The sequence below is a fragment of the Liolophura sinensis genome, chromosome 8 (genome assembly GCF_032854445.1).
Source record: "Liolophura sinensis isolate JHLJ2023 chromosome 8, CUHK_Ljap_v2, whole genome shotgun sequence".
NCBI lineage: Eukaryota > Metazoa > Mollusca > Polyplacophora > Chitonida > Chitonidae > Liolophura > Liolophura sinensis.
Genome location: NC_088302.1, coordinates 39,078,040 through 39,099,376, shown reverse-complemented (window position 1 = coordinate 39,099,376; position 21,337 = coordinate 39,078,040). Strand labels below are relative to the sequence as shown.

Below are 21,337 nucleotides of genomic sequence, written 5' to 3'. Positions count from 1 at the left end.
ACACCAAAGAAATAATTACATGTAAATAAATGACAATCAATCTCAATCGACACCTTTCGTAGTGCCGTTTTCTTAGAGATACATGGATTAATCGTCTTCCGCAAACTATCAATTAATCTGTCATTTAATCAGTCAGTCTAATTTAATTCGATAACTAGTGTTGGAAATTTTGTAGAACCAAGAAATTGTACATATCAACTCGACCGGCTGCTCTTTTGACTGTTGGGTCATATTTTTACAGAGATACATGTAAAATTATATTTAATTATTCATTATATTCATTATAAATGAACTGTGTTAACCTTTTTGTCTTTCGTTAACAATTCGAGAGCCGTATTCATGAATCAATATGTTAACCCCCACGAATAGTTACGACCGATAACCAATCGGAGTCAGCGGGCAAGAAATTATAAATGAGAGTTACCTCCCTTATGCCGTTTGGCGGTCACGAACGAGTTCGATGTTGGCGGCAAGCATGGCGAGCACCTGGAAAGTCAGATGAGTTGGAAAGACACCACATCGTTCCTGTAAAACGCATACAGTTTGATTGTTGTGATGAGTAGAACGAAAATGTCCGAGGCAAGCTGTTTGCTACCATAAAACTTACACATGAAGAACACTTTCAAGGTGATTAAGTTAGGCCATACTGGTAGGGACCGAAACCGCAGAAGTTGAAAGTGAAAGTCAACAACAACTGCAACATAATAATGACTCGTGCGAAGATAATTTCTGTGTTTTGTGTGAACATTTCTTGCCCACTAACGCGCAACCACTTGGTTATTTCTGAAGATATGCTATATCGACTGTCCGAATCTCGATCATGTGTTAAAATGACAATTTGTCTTCAAAACAAATGCTAAATGTGTTAAAATTGCTAAGCACAGTCCTTACAGCGCATGTGTCGCTCTCTGCCTTTTGCTTTACATCACTGCCACCACTAGCATATTTTGTACAGAAATCTTGAACAATGCTTAAGTCACTGGGGTCACGGTGATGAGGCAGAAAGTGATGTCAGAAAACACAAACAATCCATCTCAACCTTTGTCTCTAATAATACTTCATACACATGCATTCTCTTTGTCTGAAATGTGTATAACACGATTCTAACCCAAACCTGAAAAAAAATTATTTATGAATGCTGATAAAATAGAGAGAAGTGATGAGGATAAGCCTAAACAACCCTATGTGCGTCTCACAGGCTCCAAAGGTCAGTGTTGTCTATTGATGGAAGTGATGTAAAGTGAAAAGTACAGAGCAACACATGCGCTGTGAGGAGTATGAATCTTGAATACTGTGTAAAACACCAATAAAATAAACAGATAAATTTCTAAGCAGATCGACTATGGAAAAGTCAAGTATTTTTTGGCTCATTTGAGCATGAATCAATTTGATGTTCTTCCAGTGTTTAGACGAAACAAGAACATTGACATCCTCAGATGATTAAACTAATGAAAAAAAAAAGCTATCATTTATTTTATCAGAAGGTTTGTTAGGCCCCTCACTTGCCTGGATCGAGAAGGGCTGTATAGATTATCCCCAGGTGATGTCCAGGCTCCGTGATCATGAAGCGATCTTAGTCAAAATTTCAAATGTCTCTATAGTTGTTGTTTTTCATGTAACAAGGTCAAAATATTGCTTGCCAATGTAAATTCTGGTTACGTTATTGTGCAACAAGTATTAGCTCATATAAGAGAAAGGAACATACCAAATTTAATGATTAAAATGTTAACTTAAATCTAAGATCACTTTGTGACCTCGGTGCCCGTTTCTTCCATCTGCTAAACAGCGAGTTAGTGGAACAATGTTCAGTATGAAAATATTGATTGCATGCTTTTTAATCACTAGGACATATCAAGTGCGTGTTCAAATCTGGGTATAAACAAAGAATTTGTAGATTCTCACTGCTCATAGGGCCTTGCCTGACAATATGCGATCAACATTTTTGTGGAAGACCACATGTCGTCCACCAGTATGGTATGCATATCTGTACGTCATCTGTGGAAAAGTTTGTCAGTAACTTGCCAAAGGCAGGAGGTTTTTTCCCGGGCACTCTGTTTTTCTTCACCCATTATCCATGAAGCTGATCTTACGTTATATTTTAAGTGAAATATCCATGAGTATGGCATCAAACAACAGTCAAATAAATAAATACATATGTTGAAAGTGAACCTAAAGTCAGCCACTAAAGCTGAATCTACACCTCTTATCAACAAAATAAATAGCAAACAGTAGTCAGTACCTAGCCACTCATTTGGCAACGCCATTTTGCCATGTCATAGCTAGCTACAGTGACGTCACAAAACCAAGGAGCTCTCTTTGTATAATTGGTATTAAACAATGTGACAATGAGAAAACATAAACAAAAACACCCAACCAAAGAGTATCAGCTCTGTTCCGTGTTTAAAGGTCCGATGTTTAGTTTAGTTTGGCACTCGGTCAGGGGGATGTTCGTGGACACAAGTGTTGTGTTTTAGCGATCCTGCTCGTCCTTGTCTTGCATGGGAGTAAGCGGTAGGCCTAGCTGGCTGCACCGACTTCACGGAATTTACCCAACAATAGCTGGACCTTCTGATTGAGAGCAGACACTTTTATTCACATTTTGGGAAGACATTTTAGTAATAAATCTTTCTTTGCTAAGGAAAAATGATGCGAAGTCACAATATTTTTTCTTCAATCAATGACTCTCCTGAGGGGGTTTTCTTGCCAGCTTACCCTGAGAAGTCTCTTGCCCAACATGTATGTATTGTGACACGGGCTTCGCTGTTCTCAGTTCCCTGCTCATAAATGTGTGGTTCAAGATGCATCAGATTAACACTTGAATTAACAGCAAAATCAAATTTATTGCACTGATATCAATCTATCCACCATAAGAAACCACACTGGCTATCGAGAGCTGTTGTGTTTATTATCACATGACTCTTTCAGCGCTAGTGATTGGCCAAGTTCTTATGTGCTTCTACAACATGGCTGCTATGAGCTATTGTCCGTGATTGCCATATCCCCAATGCTGAACTTCATCTTCTCGGCTTTCGAAACTTGATAGAATGACATGGATTTTTTACATGTCTGATAACTGTCCTATATCATTTTTTCTATGTATGTTATAGTGTCAGACTTTACATTCACTTTAAACATTAATTAATCAGGTACTGTAAATAAAATAAGTTCTGTAATTTAAGCTGAAGTAAAAAAGGGAACACTGACAGAAGGAGTTTTAAATGATATCAACGTTTATTCAGTTCCTCATGTAGAAAAATACTGCATGCCCAGTGTTAGAACTACATGTTCTGTAGTCCTGTATTTTTGATTTCAGTTTAAGTTTTTCCACAATGATGGTTACAAACCTTCTATCCTAAAGTGTGCTGTCCTATACCATAACCCAGACCACGCCTTTTTTCACCTGGAGGCCAGATTGCTGCACAGGTAAACACTTAGTGGATATACCTTTATATAGCCACTGGCCAGTGTGGATGTGCTTTATATACATGTACAGCAGAGGTCTACCTATATATGTAAATAACCTAAAATCTCGCCCCAAAATGTACATTTTTAGAGGGAAATAAATCATAAAATATTATTCGCTTTCTAGCAATCTTTAAAACACATTTCTATGATCAATAGAACTCCGGGAAAATGAGCAACTTAGTTATGGATGCCATTTTAGGTCATTTACCCTACATATATAAATCTTATACACCTGTATATACATTTATTTCATAACTTGCAGACATTCCTCTATACTCTGTCTACTCAGTAACCGTCCGATGTGTCTATCGCACTCGTAACTGATTACACAGGCTTATGATCAGAGTACATGCAGTAATTAAACCAGTAGAATTTTGTGCTTCATAACTAAACATGCACCTGGCACAAAAGCTATTAAAGTGTGTGTGGTATGGCCCCTGAAGTTTTAACATCTTTCAAAATGACACGTTACTGAATTCTGATCGATTCATTCACCTGTAATATTGGGTCACTCAAATTTGATATCGGAAAAACTTATGTGCTGGGATCATAAGGGTCATTTTGAGGCATTTAAGTGTTTCAGATCGTGTATTTTTTACATTCCACACTTTAGATAAAATGCAGTTAATGTGTTTGTCAAGCTTCTTAACCAAGCCTTTGTGCAGAACCTGGAGTCCTTATTTCATCCAGGAAAATACGTTCAGCAGGCAATACATAAAATCGGAAAAACATGTTTTCCGTTGACAAGATTGTAATGATGTCCAATTGGGAAGAACTGCACAGCTTGGACAGAAATGGGTTCCTACAGAGGAAATCAATTTCAGGATGAAACAATAGAGAAAATTACATTTCATTTTTGTGCCAATATGATTTTTGGGGAAATGACTTTTCTGATGACAGAATGGGACCCGGTCTGGAGCACTGTTGTGTTACTCAATATCCCTCCTTGGAGTATACATCATTTTCGCTGAAATAGATACCAATGTGCCCAGTCAGTTTTAAACTACATGAATTACCACTGTTTTTATTAAGAAAACATGATACATTGTGAATTATGAGGTTTATTGTGAGACTTGCTGAATAATTTGTCGACATCATCATGTAAATCTGACATCTAGGCAAACAACAAATGGCCTTTATATATATTTTTGTTTACCAGTTTTACCGCATATAGATTTAAATGGGTCTATATATAACTATATGTATGTGTCTAGGCCTATATACCTGTCTTAGCTTAATAGTTGACTTGTAATTTGCCCTATATAAAGATTGCAATGGGCTGGCCAGCACTTTACCTTGTATTTGTCTTTAGCAACAGCTTTGGTGAAATGTGAGGATTGATTATATTAGGGTATGAAAAAATTGTCACTTCTGAATGAATTTCTACTTGGATGGAATCACAAACACAAAGGGTAATAATCGATCTGGTGGATATATCTGGGTGAGGTAATAACAAATGTTTAAGTATGGCCTGTTGTACCATACCTGTGATACTGTCAGAACTGCCACACCACTTTGGGACCTTTAACGTCTAGCTATCATATCAACAAACATACAAACTATAAATACACCTTTATCATATATATTGAAAACAAAATGTTTTAACAGATGCAGTTTATTGCTTTTGTCATAATTAATATACAGTTAAGTAGGAGATCAGAACAATGCTTACATCATATATCTGTCATGATCAAAATAAGATTTACAAATGATATGGATTCAGTTGAGCGAGTGTTAATATCATGAATATACATCCACTGCTACCTTTCATATCCTATTACAGGTATATGGATTATTTGATTTCGTTACATATACATACATACATATATCTATATATATCAGTATATACCATAATCTGTGGATGTAATATTGTATATGACTGCCTACTCAGGTACTCTTTGATACATGATACTGTGTCTTGTCATATATGATATGAATTATTGGTAATTGTCAGCTGAAAATATAATATTAGATAATATCCATGTGTCTGACTATAGGTATGGAAACTAAATACCTGTGAGTAATACATGCACATAAACACATACAGTTCATAATAAATGTACTTTGATCTGGGGCCAATTCCTCAAAGCCATTTCTGACTTAGGCCAAAATTGATAATGTGATCTTAAAGCTCTTTTTTTGGTTTTAGAAATAAACATTTTGTTCACCCCATGAATATTATTGTAAGACAAAGGTGTCCAAATTTCAATTTCCACTACAAAAAACTAAGCATCATTGTGAAGAGGTTTCAAATTTTGACTGAAGTCAGAAATGGCTTTGTGGAGTCTGCCCTTGTTTACGTTGCATTATTTTTTCCATATCATCTGCAGAGTCTGTTATGTTTTGTCCTTTCATAGTCGAAATACATATTTTTTTATGGTTCTGAATTAGCCCAGTGGTCTATTTTGCTTTTCCAGAAGATGACTGATGAATAATGAGAAGAAAAAAAAATGAATAAAAATTTAGAAAGCTAAACTGATAAAGAGTATTTCTATCATGGAATGCACGCTGGACAACCAATTACTAAGTACACTACACTATAATACAAGTCCAGAAATTAATAATGCCAATTATCCAACAAAATACAAAATTACAAACACAATCCCTTTACAAGAAAGGAATAGAATACCTTAAAACAGATGAAGGAATCACCAACAGTCTTATTCCAAAGATAATGAAGGGTAACTAGAAGAAGCTAATTCATCACAGACATGCTAAATCATACCCTGCAGTGTAGCGAGTTTACTCTAACCAATCACTGCATGAGAATCTGAATTGAAAACCCAGACAAGAAAGCCCAAATGTGGAAGCTTGGTCCCTGCATAGAGGCTCAAATCACTGGACAAACATAGACAACCTCTTCATGATTTGAACGGTTTCATGATGGAACAAAAGTGGCTGTTCTTGAATCTGTGAGAACTTCCAACGAAACAGATTTCACCCTCTTGTGAAATGCATTACTCTGAAGTGAAGTAGGTAACAGGGCTAAGGAATAGAGCCTCTATATCTACAATTTCTGCCAGATAACTAAATCAGAGACCAGCTTGGGAATTTTGAATCCTGTGTGAATGCATCAGTTCGAAGCTTAACAATGTCCATAGTGGGCTTAACTGTTTCTTGAATGTGAATATGCGAATACTTGAAAGTCAAACAAGATATGTTAGTGTTAAGACTAAAATAAACAGGGTAGCGATTCTCAGGAGCATGCCACTAACCCACCAGAAGCACACTTGTAGCAGGCCAGTCATATTTTACTTATGTTCACCACACCACACCATTATCTGCTGAGTGTGTGAGAAGGTGTGGAAATTGGTATGACGGTTAGCTAACCAGAAAATCCTACAGGTGAACCACTGGCTTTCTATTAGCTGGCAAGTTGCTTTCTTTGATGTAGAAAAATGTTCATCTCTTGATAGAAAGTTCTTCACAATCTCCAGCTGTATTTGTAGTAACTGAAGAAACTTGCAAAACTTGCAGAACAACTGTTTTCTTTATCAGTCGGTGCACAATGATGCACACAAGTGCATACAGATTATATGGTGTAGTTGTACACATATATTTTTACGTATTCAGAACTGGAGACAGAAGAAATAAAGGAGTTGTGAAAACTACACAATTATTTTGTTAAGCAATGTGAAGTCTTAGGTGGCCAATATCAAATAGTAAGACATCTACATGTATTATTATCTGTATTTATATCTGTTACCGTAAATGACATAAAACTTTGCCCAAAAATTGCATTTTTCAGTAAAATGTTCTGCAAAATTACTTTTGGTGCCAAACTTGCACTATCCATGTATGACATCATCCTGCCAACCTTAGAAACTATGAAACACCTTTCTAAGATCAATTGAGTTCTCAGAATCCAGCTAAATGGGCAACTTTTCACAGGCAAAATTTTACTTCATTTATTATAGCTTATATTAAACTTGTTATTGAACAACAAGGCACATGCTGGCTATAAATATAATCTGGGAGGTATCATTAAGAGAGAGAGAGAATGTATCTAGAAAAATACTTGCATTAAATGGGAAAAATATACTTTATAGTGGTAAGATTTTGAGAGTAATAAATGGCCAGGGATGCATGTTACTATTTGCATTTGAATTCATACCATTTCTATCAGTATCTTAATGTCCATGGAGTGACACTTGTTGAATGAAACAGGAACAAATTATACGAATTTGATGTTCGTACTCTGTTTCACATGCTGCGTTTCTATCAGCAATGGCTACATGTCACAAAAATGGCTTTCAGCTTGTGTTGTTGTTGTGTTCTTTTTTTGCTCCAAGTCATGTGAGAGGCCTTTGTATTGTTGTTATATATATTTATAGACCATAATTTGTATGTTGACAGTAAATGGGAAAGCTGGTTCGAAAGCATGGAAATTAAGCTGTGTTGACATATTTGGGGACGATAACAAGGGAGAAATCTTAATTAGACTGGATTGCCAGGTAAGTTGCTTACACTTGATCTAGAAATTTGGGTTTGGAAATTATGTACAGTTGGTGAGATTCCAAGAACATCTGTTGGGTTTCTATAAAATTGTATCACTATTTTAAACTCATCAGAATATGCAAGCATCTTCTAAATTTTATTGATTTGAGAAGGTGACGTTAGATGTGTCAGACAAAAGTTCAAGATCATGAAGTTTTGGTGGATGGTATTTTTGTATTTGTACCATTGTACAAACTTTATCAGCATACATATTTCCAGGTGGAAAGAGATATTTAAGATTCAAGAAGTTTACCTGTTGCATAATTACTGGAAGGTATGTGTCTAACAAAAGTTTAATTTTCATATAGTAGGTATATAATAGTGGTGTATTGCATGAAACTTGTCAGTGTGTTTGGGTGGAAAGGTACACATAAACCCCTCCCTCATTAAAACACTGTATGTACCATAAACCAAATCTGTGTATTTACCATAAACCAAATCTGTGTATTTACCATAAACCAAATCTGGGTATGTACCATAAACCAAATCTGGGTATGTATCATAAACCAAATCTGGGTATGCACCATAAACCAAATCTGGGTATGTATCATAAACCAAATCTGGGTATGTATCATAAACCAAATCTGGGTATGTACCATAAGTCAAATCTGGGTATGTATCATAAACCAAATCTGGGTATGCACCATAAACCAAATCTGGGTATGTATCATAAACCAAATCTGGGTATGCACCTTAAACCAAATCTGGGTATGCACCATAAACCAAATCTGGGTATGTATCATAAACCAAATCTGGGTATGTACCATAAGTCAAATCTGGGTATGTATCATAAACCAAATCTGGGTATGCACCATAAACCAAATCTGGGTATGTACCATAAGTCAAATCTGGGTATGTATCATAAACCAAATCTGGGTATGCACCATAAACCAAATCTGGGTATGTATCATAAACCAAATCTGGGTATGCACCATAAACCAAACCTGGGTATGTATCATAAACCAAATCTGGGTATGTACCATAAGTCAAACCTGGGTATGTATCATAAACCAAATCTGGGTATGCACCATAAACCAAATCTGGGTATGTATCATAAACCAAATCTGTATAATATCATGGCTTTCACTGAATAATCATGATGTTTTTTTTTACAGAAATTTTGAAAACACTGTATTTTTCCTAAAGCTTGGTATGTAGAAATGCACTTTCAGAAGTTCATAAAGGCCTTGAAGCGATACTTTTAATATGAACACTTCTGATAGGAACTTGATCAAACTTCACAAAAAAATAACCTTATAAGGTGGATGAATATATCAGGATTAAACAAAATGTGTCCCTTGAAAGTGCTAAACTTTTGGTGAAATACAGTATGTAGAGATATGAATGAACTTTTTTCAAAATTTTGACCATGTCATATTGAATAGCTTGTTGAAATGAAGCGTGTTATTATGATGAAAGGAGATGTGTATACCTCGGTTTTAATAGAAAGGTGCCATGACACCTGGCTTTTATAGATGTTTGGAACTGACGTTTCTGATGACGCATGTGAATTACTGTAGTATTTGGGTGTGGATCTGGTCTTAAATGAACCTCGGGATTGAGTTCATGGTTGCAATTACGTCGATCAAGAAGGCCTATAAATGTGTTCATTTGCAAATTTGCTGTCAGGTATTCTTGATTAACATAGTTCCTTGTAAGTTAATTAATGAACAACGCCAGTAGATGTCTATTATTAAATTGGCTTTGCCATATATCTTACCAGCCAAGAGCTGCCATAGAACTAATTAATCAGCAAGGTGTTTATAAAAGTAAGAAGGATGCATTGAATAGGGTAAATTGCATTCTTAAATCTGTGTGAGCGCCATGTTGGTACCGGTAGTCAGGGAGTCTTGTGCTGGCATGCATGTGCAGAGGTTCTGAAAACCTCATTGCATGGTTTAGGGGGATATGTAATAGTTGAATGCTTTAACAAATTTGCCGAACACATACATTTTTTTGTGACTCTATATCTTTGAAACATACTTTGAAAAATATGCCAAACTTGAATGTGGTCAAACAGTGAGAATAATGATATTACTGCAGCTCTTCATCTTTTTCGCATGTTTGCGAGGAGTTTATTCAAGCGTACTCTGAAGGCATTACTCTGTGTAGACTGATAAAATTATAAGTTTTGTGAAGCCCTGAAATTGGCCAATCCAACCAATATAGTTTTTTTTTTATCCAAAATGCTCTTTCATACACAAAAAGGTTGAGTAATCCAGCTACATACACTGTGTGAGTTTGAGATTTCATGTACCCATGTACAATGTATAAATACAATGGCCGTGTGTATTGCACAAGGAATCTCTATTTCCACATGTACTTAAATTGGAAATTTTGAGTACAATGTATTTTTATTGCTTTTTGAGTTGGGAAGGGAATTCATAGTTCCAGATATCAGGTAGATTTGACCATAGAATCAAAGTAATGGTATTATGTTGTAATACTTCTTAATACATAAACAATATGAAGGTCATGTCCACTCCCCCCCCCCCCTCAAATTCATAATGTGCTTGTTTTGAGGACATGATTAGCACGTGGGTATTATATAAACATACAGTAAATAACTAATTTTTCACTGCTGTGATAGGTACAACACATTCATTTCCACATTTGTCATTCTATATGGTGTTATGGTGCATGTGAAAACTAGACATTTCTAACCCATTTAACCCTGTAGTATTATCCTAGCTGTTCTGTAAGGGCTTTTTTTGTCACCAGTGTAGTCCATTATGCAGGAATGCAGCCTCAATTTATATATAGGCTATAGAAAGTAAAGGCTAGCTTTTGATAAAATTTATGCAACTTGATAATTTGTTTGTATTAGATTAGAAACTATCGTATTCAAATTTCTAATTTATTAACTCTGAAAATACATAACAGATTAGACTTGTAGAAACAGGTGGAAAAATTACTTTGTGTGGTCGTTACTGTTGATATCTTGTAACTTCGTGGATGCCGCAAGCAGATATGAAATTTTGCAGATTCTGGGATTCTAACAGTGGACATCACAGAGATCATCTTGATAATTTAACTCACTAAACTATAATCTAAACCAGGATTTTAGTGAATATTTTTTCAGCAACATTTATTATCATACAGATCAGACTAAATTGATTTGCATTATCCATTTAATGGGAAATTGATGACCTTTCATGTGTAAGGTATGATGACCAGACCCAAGTTGGGTTGACCTGACTGCTCTCTTATAATTTATGAGTATTACACTACCAATTGTTCACAAGATGTCAGCTAGCGCAAAGGCTGGAATGAAAAATACACTATGGAGCTTGGACCTGAATTACATTAGGCAGGAAAGGTCCCCAGTTAAGTAAGGATTTAGTAAGACAGCAGTTAATTTATTAAGATGTGTGAATGGCAGCTAAACAGGGTCCCATGAAAAAGACTGAAACAGTTGTCATTTTCAGTTTGGACAATTTGATCTGTTGGTCATACACATATTGGTCTGTATTTGTGAAGTGAACATTCCTTGTACCCTGAAGAATGCACCTGGTAATTATACAGGTGTACAAAGATGTGCAAGCACTCACATGTCGTCTGGCTTCTATAATAAAACACTGTTGTCGATAACGATGAATACACACAAATTGTTCAGGTCCTCTTTTCCGGCATTTCATTTTATACATATATACATGTACATACTTAACACATCAAAAAGTTCAAACAATCACAGTAGGGGTAAAGTGAACACCATTTTTGTAACAGTTGTTAAAATCTATAACTACCATTTGCTATAATTCCGTTTCCATTCTAGTTTGCATGGTCTCTGCAGTAGTCTGCAGCGATGCACTTCCAGCGTTGGTATCACTAGGTTCAAGGTCGGTGAGGACCTGGTGAACCTCAAGGTAATCCACTCCAAGCTTGTCGCTGTCGCAAGATCCATTGGCTGGCCACAAATACTGTTGATTTTGCTGTTTACATCCACTGGTTTCCACGGTAACATGCTGGAGCAAAGGCTCCTCGGACATTTCTGAGTTGTCGGACATTTCACTGTCGCTGCTCGTCGCAGACAGGATGTCTGACGTAGTCCTGTGAATTTGAATATTGTCGCTATTACATATATGTATTGGAATTTTATGCGACCTTGAAGAATAGGGATCTAGAGATCGCCGTGGTAACACATAGTCGCTTGTCTTGAGGTCTTGTGCATAGTATAGCCCTTTGATATTGGGATAACTGGAACTGGTCTGAGCAGTCATGTTACTGCACCATGCACTACTGGAGGGAACAGCCAGGTATTTGCTGCTCGCTTCAGTACCTATGTGATTTTGGGCCAACATGGTTTTCCTGAGAGAATCTAAGCTGTCCGACTTTTGACCTTTGGAAAGTTGGAAATCCGACCTTGACGTCCTGTAAGGTTTTTCTTGAAGGTCGTGAGCCTGAATCAGGTCTGTATCTATTCTGAGGATGATACCCGTGACATCATGGAGGCTCTGAATTTCCACGGGGTGATTCTGCACCCACTGAGCAGTGGCCTCAAGGGCATCCACCTCCATAGTGGGCAGCACCCCGGGGCTGTCTATCCTAATCCATGTGCCCGTTTTCGCCATCAGACGGGTGATGTTAGGCATTTCGGGGGTCTTTGGCTGCTCAAGCTTTTCAAAAGTTTTCCCATTTATTCGATCACAGGCTAAGTTGAATCCTTTCTTAATGGCCTTCTTGCACTTTGTCTTGTAGAAAAGGTACAATATAAGAATCACAAGAATCCCTCCTAGAACGGCAGCGGTGTGTAGACCAACTGTGGGGTCGTACGTCTGGTAAAATCTCCGTAGCTCCTCCTGTTTTCCCTCGGTGGCAGACGTGGTTATTACAGAGTTATCTTCTCCTGGGGCGCAGCATGGTACGATATCGTTGATTCTGACGGAGGTGGTGTTATGGATGGAGGCGGGCTTTACACTTGTGTAATCATAGCTGTTTTGTAGCACACTATCTTTGTCTAGTTGGTCATGAGTGGTTTCACTTTCATTCATCGCGTCATCAGTCTGTAAAGAGAGAAACAGGAGATGTTTTAAGCAAGGGTGATACATGAAAGTCCTTTTTTCTTTTTTTAATTTCTCGGCCAGTACCTGATCTAGGGCAATTTTGAGCCCATCAAGGGTTCTGAAGTTTGGGATCCCAAATGTTAATTTTTTTTGTTATTTGCATGTAAAACTGACAGCTCTGGAAATCAAAAGGGTGCCCAAACGATTCTACATCAGCCCTTGATTGCTGCAATGATGTTGCAGTAGCATTTGCCATGGATCTCTTGATGGAATCCTATAGTGTTATTATTGCTGTCATCACACTCGTCATGTACAAAGGTTATCATTTCATTACCCAATTAAAGAAAATCAAGAGTAATTGGATCAGCATCTTTTTTGATTTGTCTTATCTTTGGCTGATAATAATTAAGGAATGATGTTGAACACAAGCCATTGTGTCTGTAAATACAAGGAAATTTTGTGCAAATCACCCTTTCTTCTTCATTGCTTTGTTTCTGTCTGATCCTTACACATATTATTAAGTGATCAGAAAATCATTATGTCTTCAGCATTTAGGGCTACCTTAAAACTAAAATTCTATGGTAGCATTGCTTGATTTAGGTTGCAAAGTGTCCCAGTGCATGAAAGACATCTCAAAAAAAAAAATCAAATGGGGTGAAAAATCACATGAAATCAAGTGAAATTTTACCTTTTTGGCCTTGAATTTTGATCACTTTCCAAACTGAAATGGACGTCTTTATCAGTAACCTGTATTTCCTCAAAATGTTAAAGTTTTACTTGTTTGAAATCTGTTTTTTTAGTTAAAATGTTGTCCTTACAGTCTGATTTTGTCTATTTTAGTTTGATTATCTTCAAGAAAACAACATAATATGCAGACATAATGCACTAAAACATGTTCTGCATATCTATAACCAGTGATAAATGATTTTGTATACTGCGGGTATAAATAGCTTGCATTACATACATGTATAATGCATTTAAGCAACATGTGTGAATTAAGACAGTATGTTCATGTATATCCAGTGGAGGGAATATGTGAAAGCTATGTATGCAAACTCATGAACGTTGTTTAATAATTCAGTAAGGTACATATGATTATGGTGATTAAAGAAATGATCAGATGTGCATGAAAGTTTTTACCTTTGGCCTATAAAGGCAGTGAAAGAATTAACCTGGATGAAACAGCTGGCAAAAAAAAAATCAATGTTTTTAATACCGAGACCTGGCTTATCATTAAACGGTTGAATTGTTTGCTATGATCAGCCGGTAGCCAGCTTTATCCACACTAGATCTCAACAAAATGTGTTGCGATAAAGTGAAGTAAATCAAATTAATGAAAAAAACTGAGGTTTTGTCAGATGTAGTGTGTTGATGTACGGGTATCTTGTCACAGTTTATTGAGATTTATATGAAGCTATGTGAGTTGATTCACTCAGAGACTGCATGAAAACACACATTGTTCCCATCTGCTGTGAAATTTATGTACTGTCACCTTGTGATCTGCTAAACATAGAGTTTATTTTAAAAAAAGACAAATCAGACAATTCAGTAACCAGACCAGATACATAAATGGATATATGTGTTGGTAGGTAAAGATCCTTATCATTACTCTTGTTCAGCAATTTGCTGCATTAAAATTATTTGATTTTTTTCTAAAGTGCAAGCTGTTTGTATACTGCTGCAGCAATAAAATTGTTATCGCAACGAGGGAATGTAATATGTCAAGGCAGATTGTGGGATACAGAAATTACTGGGAAATAAATAACAAAGAAATTTGAAAGTATTTAGATTTAGAGCTCAGCTGTGAAAGTCTCAAATGATAATATAGCTTTTTTTGGAAAACAAGACAGCAAATTAGGGAGAAAGTATCATGGATTGATCTATCATTGTACTTGTATCAGTTTAGGATAAAGTAACATACGGATGGCTTAATTGTATGATACGTATATGTAGGTTTGGGCAGGGGAGTGTCTGAGTATGTTCTCATCCTAGTCAGATAGAACAGTTGGAAAGGTGTATAAAAGTACCATGCATAGGAAAATGGTACAACAATCAAAGAAGTTAAGGTATGAGTATCGAGGCTTCAAATTGATGCCTGGCGGTCTGGCTGTCTGTTTATTTGCCCCAGAGAGCTTGAAACAGCTGCAATAATGCTGCTTGCAATAAGTTTAGCTGTATATTTCCTGGGCCAGATATATAATGTTATATCAACCTCATTGATTTCTAACATTGGTACAATTACTGTTTTTTTTTTTTGATGGACAGTAGAGACATCCGTGAGATCTAATTTCGAGCCCCTTAAAGGTGTATTTACAACATTGGCCTTTCATATCCTCTTTCAGACATAATGGCAACATATATGTGTTAAGTCATTTCAGACTGAAAATTACCAAAATTTGTTTCAACAAAAAGTTCATCAATGTTGTTAAGGTTAGAATTAACAGTAGCAAAGATTTGGTTCATGGTAAACTGTGAGGCAAGTTTTGAATTCATTTTACCAGCCTTTGTACGTTGAAAAATTAGCCTTTGAAGCTTTTGAATTCGGTTAACTTGTCTGCTCCATGGTTTAATGTGTACATAAAGGATTGACCTGCAATGCTATCTCTTATGCTATGACCACTATGCCATGTAGCAAATATTGCCTGTATACAAAAAAAAAAACCAAATGAAAAATAGTGTTTTGCTGTCAGGAACTGATGCCATTTTGGTCATCTGTGTTGGATGGCGACAGATATGCCAGTACACTGACACAAGTAAACAGTGTAAATGCATATATGATAAAGATAGGAATCGGCAGAGCGTACTGTGTAGTCAGGCTGATAAGGCCTGCAGATTGTTTGTGTTGGGTGCATGGACAGCACTTCAGCAAGAACATGGAGGGTAATGGCTGAATGACGTGTTGTACGCGTTACTCGATCAGTCCTGTAGGTGTCTGTCCTTGATCAAACATAGGTACATGTAGAACAGTCTTAACTATTACATGGAGCTAGAGTGAGGATGCACATACATAGGTGCTAATGACAGCTTGTGACAGCCTTTGTTTTGATGCTGGCTGAAGGTGCAAGGAAAATCACAGCAGCTCCAGAGAAAAATAAATCTGTATTCTTTGTTTTATGCTCTTTTTGTTTTATTTTTAGGTGCTATTCATGAACATGTAACTAATTATTTGTAAAACTTAATTCCTCAATTTTTTTTTCAATTTATGCACATTTGAAATTTGATTTTGGAGACAAAACTACAATGGTTAGAAGGACAAAGACCCCCATTACAACTACCGTTTTTCGGTAGGGACGAATGTGATTCTGTTTACTTTAGGGTATCAAGTCTTTTTTTTGCTCTTAGGCGGCCATTTTTGGTGTACAGGTGCATGCTTGGTATTAAAATACTGGAAATTGTCTAAACTTTGAGGAGGTATGAGCTTTATTGATGAAAGTTTGAGATTCTGGGCGAGAGGACACAAGGTTTGAGGTAGTGATGAGGATGCGAGTGACGTCCCCTTGGTGTTGCTAAGCAGCCTCCCAGCTGCCCACATAGAAAGGTCCAGATTTTGCTGGTCAACTTATGTCAAGATTTTTATGGCTTCTTTCTCACAGGCTGGGCCAGGTATGCCCCAAAGCTTATTGGTCATGGAATGTTTGTAACTGAGCTACAGCGCTACAGCGCTACATTGTCGCTTATGGAAAATTAATGGGGGCCTGTGGCCTTGGCCCTTTTAGGGCTTGACAAAAAGTATAATGTAAACAGTTTACAAAGAAGTGTGCTTTCAGAATAAGCTGGAAGAAACACTTTGCAAACATTGAAAGGGTTGAAGAATTACAGTATATGTTTGTACATGTTTGCATCGAAGAGTTGTTAGAATGGCTGGGATTTACAGATCTGGACTACTGTAGGATTTAATTGTAGCCAGGACAAGTCTTTTCATGTATTTTTAAATACCAGGTCTTATTACTAATTAATACCTCTTACATTCGTACACTTCACTCTCTACAAAAAGTATACCACTACTGATCAACTACATAATGGTATTGTTGTTTTAACATGTTCAGTGTATGCAGGCCTGAATGTTCTGTTTGAGTCATAAAAGTGTACTGACTGACTGTTCCATTCTGTCTTTGGAAAAGGCATATAGACCTATGGTTTGGAATTCCTAGTTAGGTATTGCAACAGAATGAATGGTCTGTTGTAGTTTTCAACTGTAATGGGGATCCTTTCTGGCCTAAAATAATTTGTGCCAGTGCTGCGTAGTCTTTTGCTCTTTCCTGCCTTTGCTGGAAATACATTGTATAAGTATTACGAGGGGACATAAGTCAGTTGGTCTTTGACGTAAATGGCCTTTGTATGTAAAAATTAAGGTAAGCATACCAGATAGAAGCTCATCAACAGCTATTTTGCTTTACCTTCCCACTTTTATGGGTTAGTAAATATTGTCTGGTGTACTTTTCTAGATAATCTACTTGTCAAAATTTTCCTGAAGAAATTTAACCAAATTTTACCAAACAATTTGTTCTACATGTGTAAATATAATTGATGAAATCAATTCAATGTCATGGTGTGCTGGTGCACACAGGGGGTTTGTTTCCATGGTAATTATGACAGCTGTGTTAGGTAGTTTGTGTTCGGCTCCCGTAACACCTTCTGGCATGACATCAAGGGGATAGTGTAAATGCAGTGTCATTACACGCAGACGTAAAGTCCTTCTGTAACTCCCTGCACATTGTTGTTTGAAGCTGCATGAATGGTAGAACACATATAAATGAGTACAACACGTAGAGCCCATCTGCTTACTGCTTGTGTGAGTCCAGGAAAGCTTTTAGCCTTATTCCCCCTCTTGGTGTTTGACCTGGACAGAGATAAATTCAATCTGGGCTGGTTTATCAGCGTGGTATGTGTGGTGGGTTGTGTCCCCCTTCTAATCAGTGTTGGAGAACATCTTTTCCTGCTTGGCACTATTCTCCACTGGAGAACTCCTTTTCTCCAAAGACCCCTTCTGACTTAACACAGATTAATTGACACAAGTCAACAAAAGTGTGACAGCTGAGTTTTTGAGCATCCTCTTGGTATAGAACTTTGTTCTTCCATAAAACTTCAAATGGAATCACAGCTGCTTAAATAAATAAAACTTGTTCAGGGTATACTTTTTGCCCTCTCCGTCAAACGCCGGAAGATGCTAGTGACATTTTGCCAGTTGTTGACTTTTCAGATCAGTCAAGCATCAAAGGTTTTGCCCTCTCATTCCTGTATTTAAGGAATTCCTTTTAGGGAAATTGGCACTAGAAGTTGACACAGCTACATTGTGTATATATACAAGAATTTTAGCCGTTGTCTGCCAGCCAAGGTGCTTGAGCATGATTCATCTTTTTTTGGCAGATTTTCTCTCTCTCTCTCTCTGGTTTGGTACTGGGTAATATTTTCCTATTTTTATTTGTCTGAACACTTTTTACTGAGCGAAGAAGAGAGTTTGGAGTTATGTGCCTATGTTTACATCTATGCTTAACTCTAGTAATACTAGTAGTAATGCTAGTAATAATGCTAGTAGCCCAATATTCACAATTAGACTGACACGAATTTGTCTGTTACAGGTGAATACATTAGGCATGGGGAACAACCTATACTATACATCTCCTCCATCACCATTTTCTTTCTTGTTAACTACCTGAGCATTCAGTTCATACTAGAAGTACATACATAACGGGGCTTGTTTAACGGCCTAACGAGCTCTTTACACCACACGCACATGTATCAGACTTATAGTTGTTCATTAGAGGACTTCCCGCAGGTACATTGCAGAGCTATATACATGTATGTAACTCAGATCCGCATGATAAACGCGAGTGTCAGTTTGATTGTTGGTGTTTTGTCTAATGATCATCCTCATTAGTAACGAATATGAAGATTTACATACTCTTATCTGTCCAAGACCTGACCATAGGGCCATTTGTCAACCAAGTATCTACCAAGAATCTTGACACTTATAGCTTGAGCATTCGTGCGTTATTACAAATGCTTACTTCAATAACAGCTGTTTCAGTAGGATCAGTCTGTATTCATCAGTGAAGAAATGTATAAATAAAACTGGCAACAATCAAGAGAATATTATCAAATTAATAAGCTCACTGGTCTTTGAGCACTTTAGGTTGTAACTGCCAGAAAGCTGCATTGAAGCAGGTCTGAATCTAGTTGATCCACTGGACACATTAGTATAATAAGTAAGTAAAGTAAAATCTCTGAAGAAATTCATTTTGATGATATCAATATTTCCACTTAAATTAAGTCATCCTTGGGAGAATCGTAAAATTGGCAAGTCAGAAGAATTGGCAGGTCTGATATTCTTCTTGCAGGTATAAAGATATGTTCTGGTGTAACATTGACCACTGAATTGTCAACAAGTCTTCAGCTGCATATGATATTAAATGTTTCTTGGAAAATATATCAGTGGATTATCTTTATAGAGAAAGAACAGTTTTTCTGCAGTGGTGGACTTTATTTACTTGGTGTTAAGCCATAATCATTCATTCAGTAATTTACTGAAATACATTGCTTTGCTGACCAAGCAAAATTTGATGATCAATCAAGCTGGATCCATAGTCATTATTATTGATGATATTCATTACCGTTCATTTTTAAGGCCACATAACGGGATATGTTTTATGTGGTGCAATACCGTCAAATAAGCCTAATGGTTGCAAATGTTTGACGAGGGCTCAAACATTGGCGTCAAACAGTTTGTTTTCCTCTCATTCAGAAATGTGCTGATCGATTAACATTGAGTTTGCATTGACGTATATAAATATCTGTCATCAAAATTCAAGTTATACTTTGAACGTAATGAAATGTGGTAAACTTAACTCATTTGAATTTGAAAAGTTTAAATTGGCTTTTGTAAACAGTATGAGCTAACTGTGGAACAAAGCTAACACATTAGGTAAAAAGGATTTACATCTTATAACTCTGTTTAATTAATAAACCTGAATATCGAGTCCTAAAAAAAAAAAATCTTCGGCAGTTTAGGTAAATTGGCACGGTGTGACATTCCTTCTGTGACGTTAAATCAGGCAGGTATGAGATCGAATATGCCAATTGTTTGTAGAATGACATTAAGAGCATTTGAAAGTAGAGCATCATTTGTGGCTATATATATCAGTGATGGATGACATCATGTTTTCCTGCAAGACATCACTTCAGGTCAAAGTTGAAAGGACAGAAAACCTTTGATTCTGTATCATCTTGCAAATCATACAGTAACGCTTTTAATACACTGCAATTTTTCTTTTCCATCTAGAAAAACATATCACATACTTTCTTGATCCTTAACTGTTATTTAAACTTGCCTTTAAGACACAGAGTTTCTGACATTGAAGCAGAAGCAGCTAAACTCTTGGTGCCAGTTTCATAGTATGCCTGATTTTAAAGCTGACATAGATCAGGGAGCTAGGTAACTTCCAGGTATAAGGCTGTTACAAATCATCATATAACCTGAATTCATTCCTGATATGTACCTGTGTTAGCCAGGTATAACGGTCGGTAGATTGTAGATCTACCTGAGTGCCTTGTTTGAAGTTACTTATGAATTATGAGGTGCCTGTGCCTCAGGATATATCAGGTGGGTAAGTGATATGGCTTACCTGGTGTGTAGGGTGGGGTAGGCCATAACCTGGTCTTACACCTCACAGGTACGGTCCTGCACATCCCCTGGAGCTGCCCTTACTTTCTCTGTCTCTCCTCGACTGGCATTATGCGATATAGATTTTACATACAAGCTACTATGGTGATCTTGGTATTAGGGTGTGTCAATGGGGCTGCGTTCAGGAACTGGTTGCCATGGCAGTCAGGTTGATTTAGAGCAGTGTGTGAATGTGATAATTTGTCTCATTTTATTCTGTTTACCAAATGGATGATCTCTCCAACCACCAGGTGCACTGTTCTTCACAATTTGTGTTTCGGGAACTTCACGCTGAATGTACTTGTACATGTATGCATAGCCTTGACCATCAGTGCATGTACACAAGCCTTTCTGTATCACCGTTAACAGCTATATCCCCACTGGTTAATTAATACACGTATTCCCAGAGCTTTGTCCATCCTCATGTATGAAGGGTGTTGATAAGCTCTAGATTATTCTCTGTTTAGCAATGTGCAAAGACATTTCGAATGAATGCCGCACAATGCATCAGGCAGAATGAATCCAGATTGACATGTGGTAATAGGAACAAATGTTGTTCATAAAAGAAATGTATTCATTTCCTAAGTGTTTAGATAGAATTCAAGAATTGTTTTTTTCACTTATGTGACAGTGATCTGGTTTGTAATTGTGCATGAAGTAAACTGTCAACATTTACCAGGCCAACCTTACAAATTTCCTGACTTAAAGATGC

General features: G+C 36.8%; 1 long non-coding RNA gene across 1 annotated transcript; it reads left to right on the top strand.

The window, feature by feature from the left end:
• The first annotated feature begins 492 nt into the window (after positions 1 to 492).
• LOC135472780 (uncharacterized) lies at positions 493 to 7,893 on the top strand. The gene is made up of 3 exons (XR_010444555.1): positions 493 to 627; positions 3,314 to 3,423; positions 7,822 to 7,893. It is a non-coding gene; the product is annotated as an uncharacterized LOC135472780 (long non-coding RNA).
• Positions 7,894 to 21,337: the final 13,444 nt, after the last annotated feature.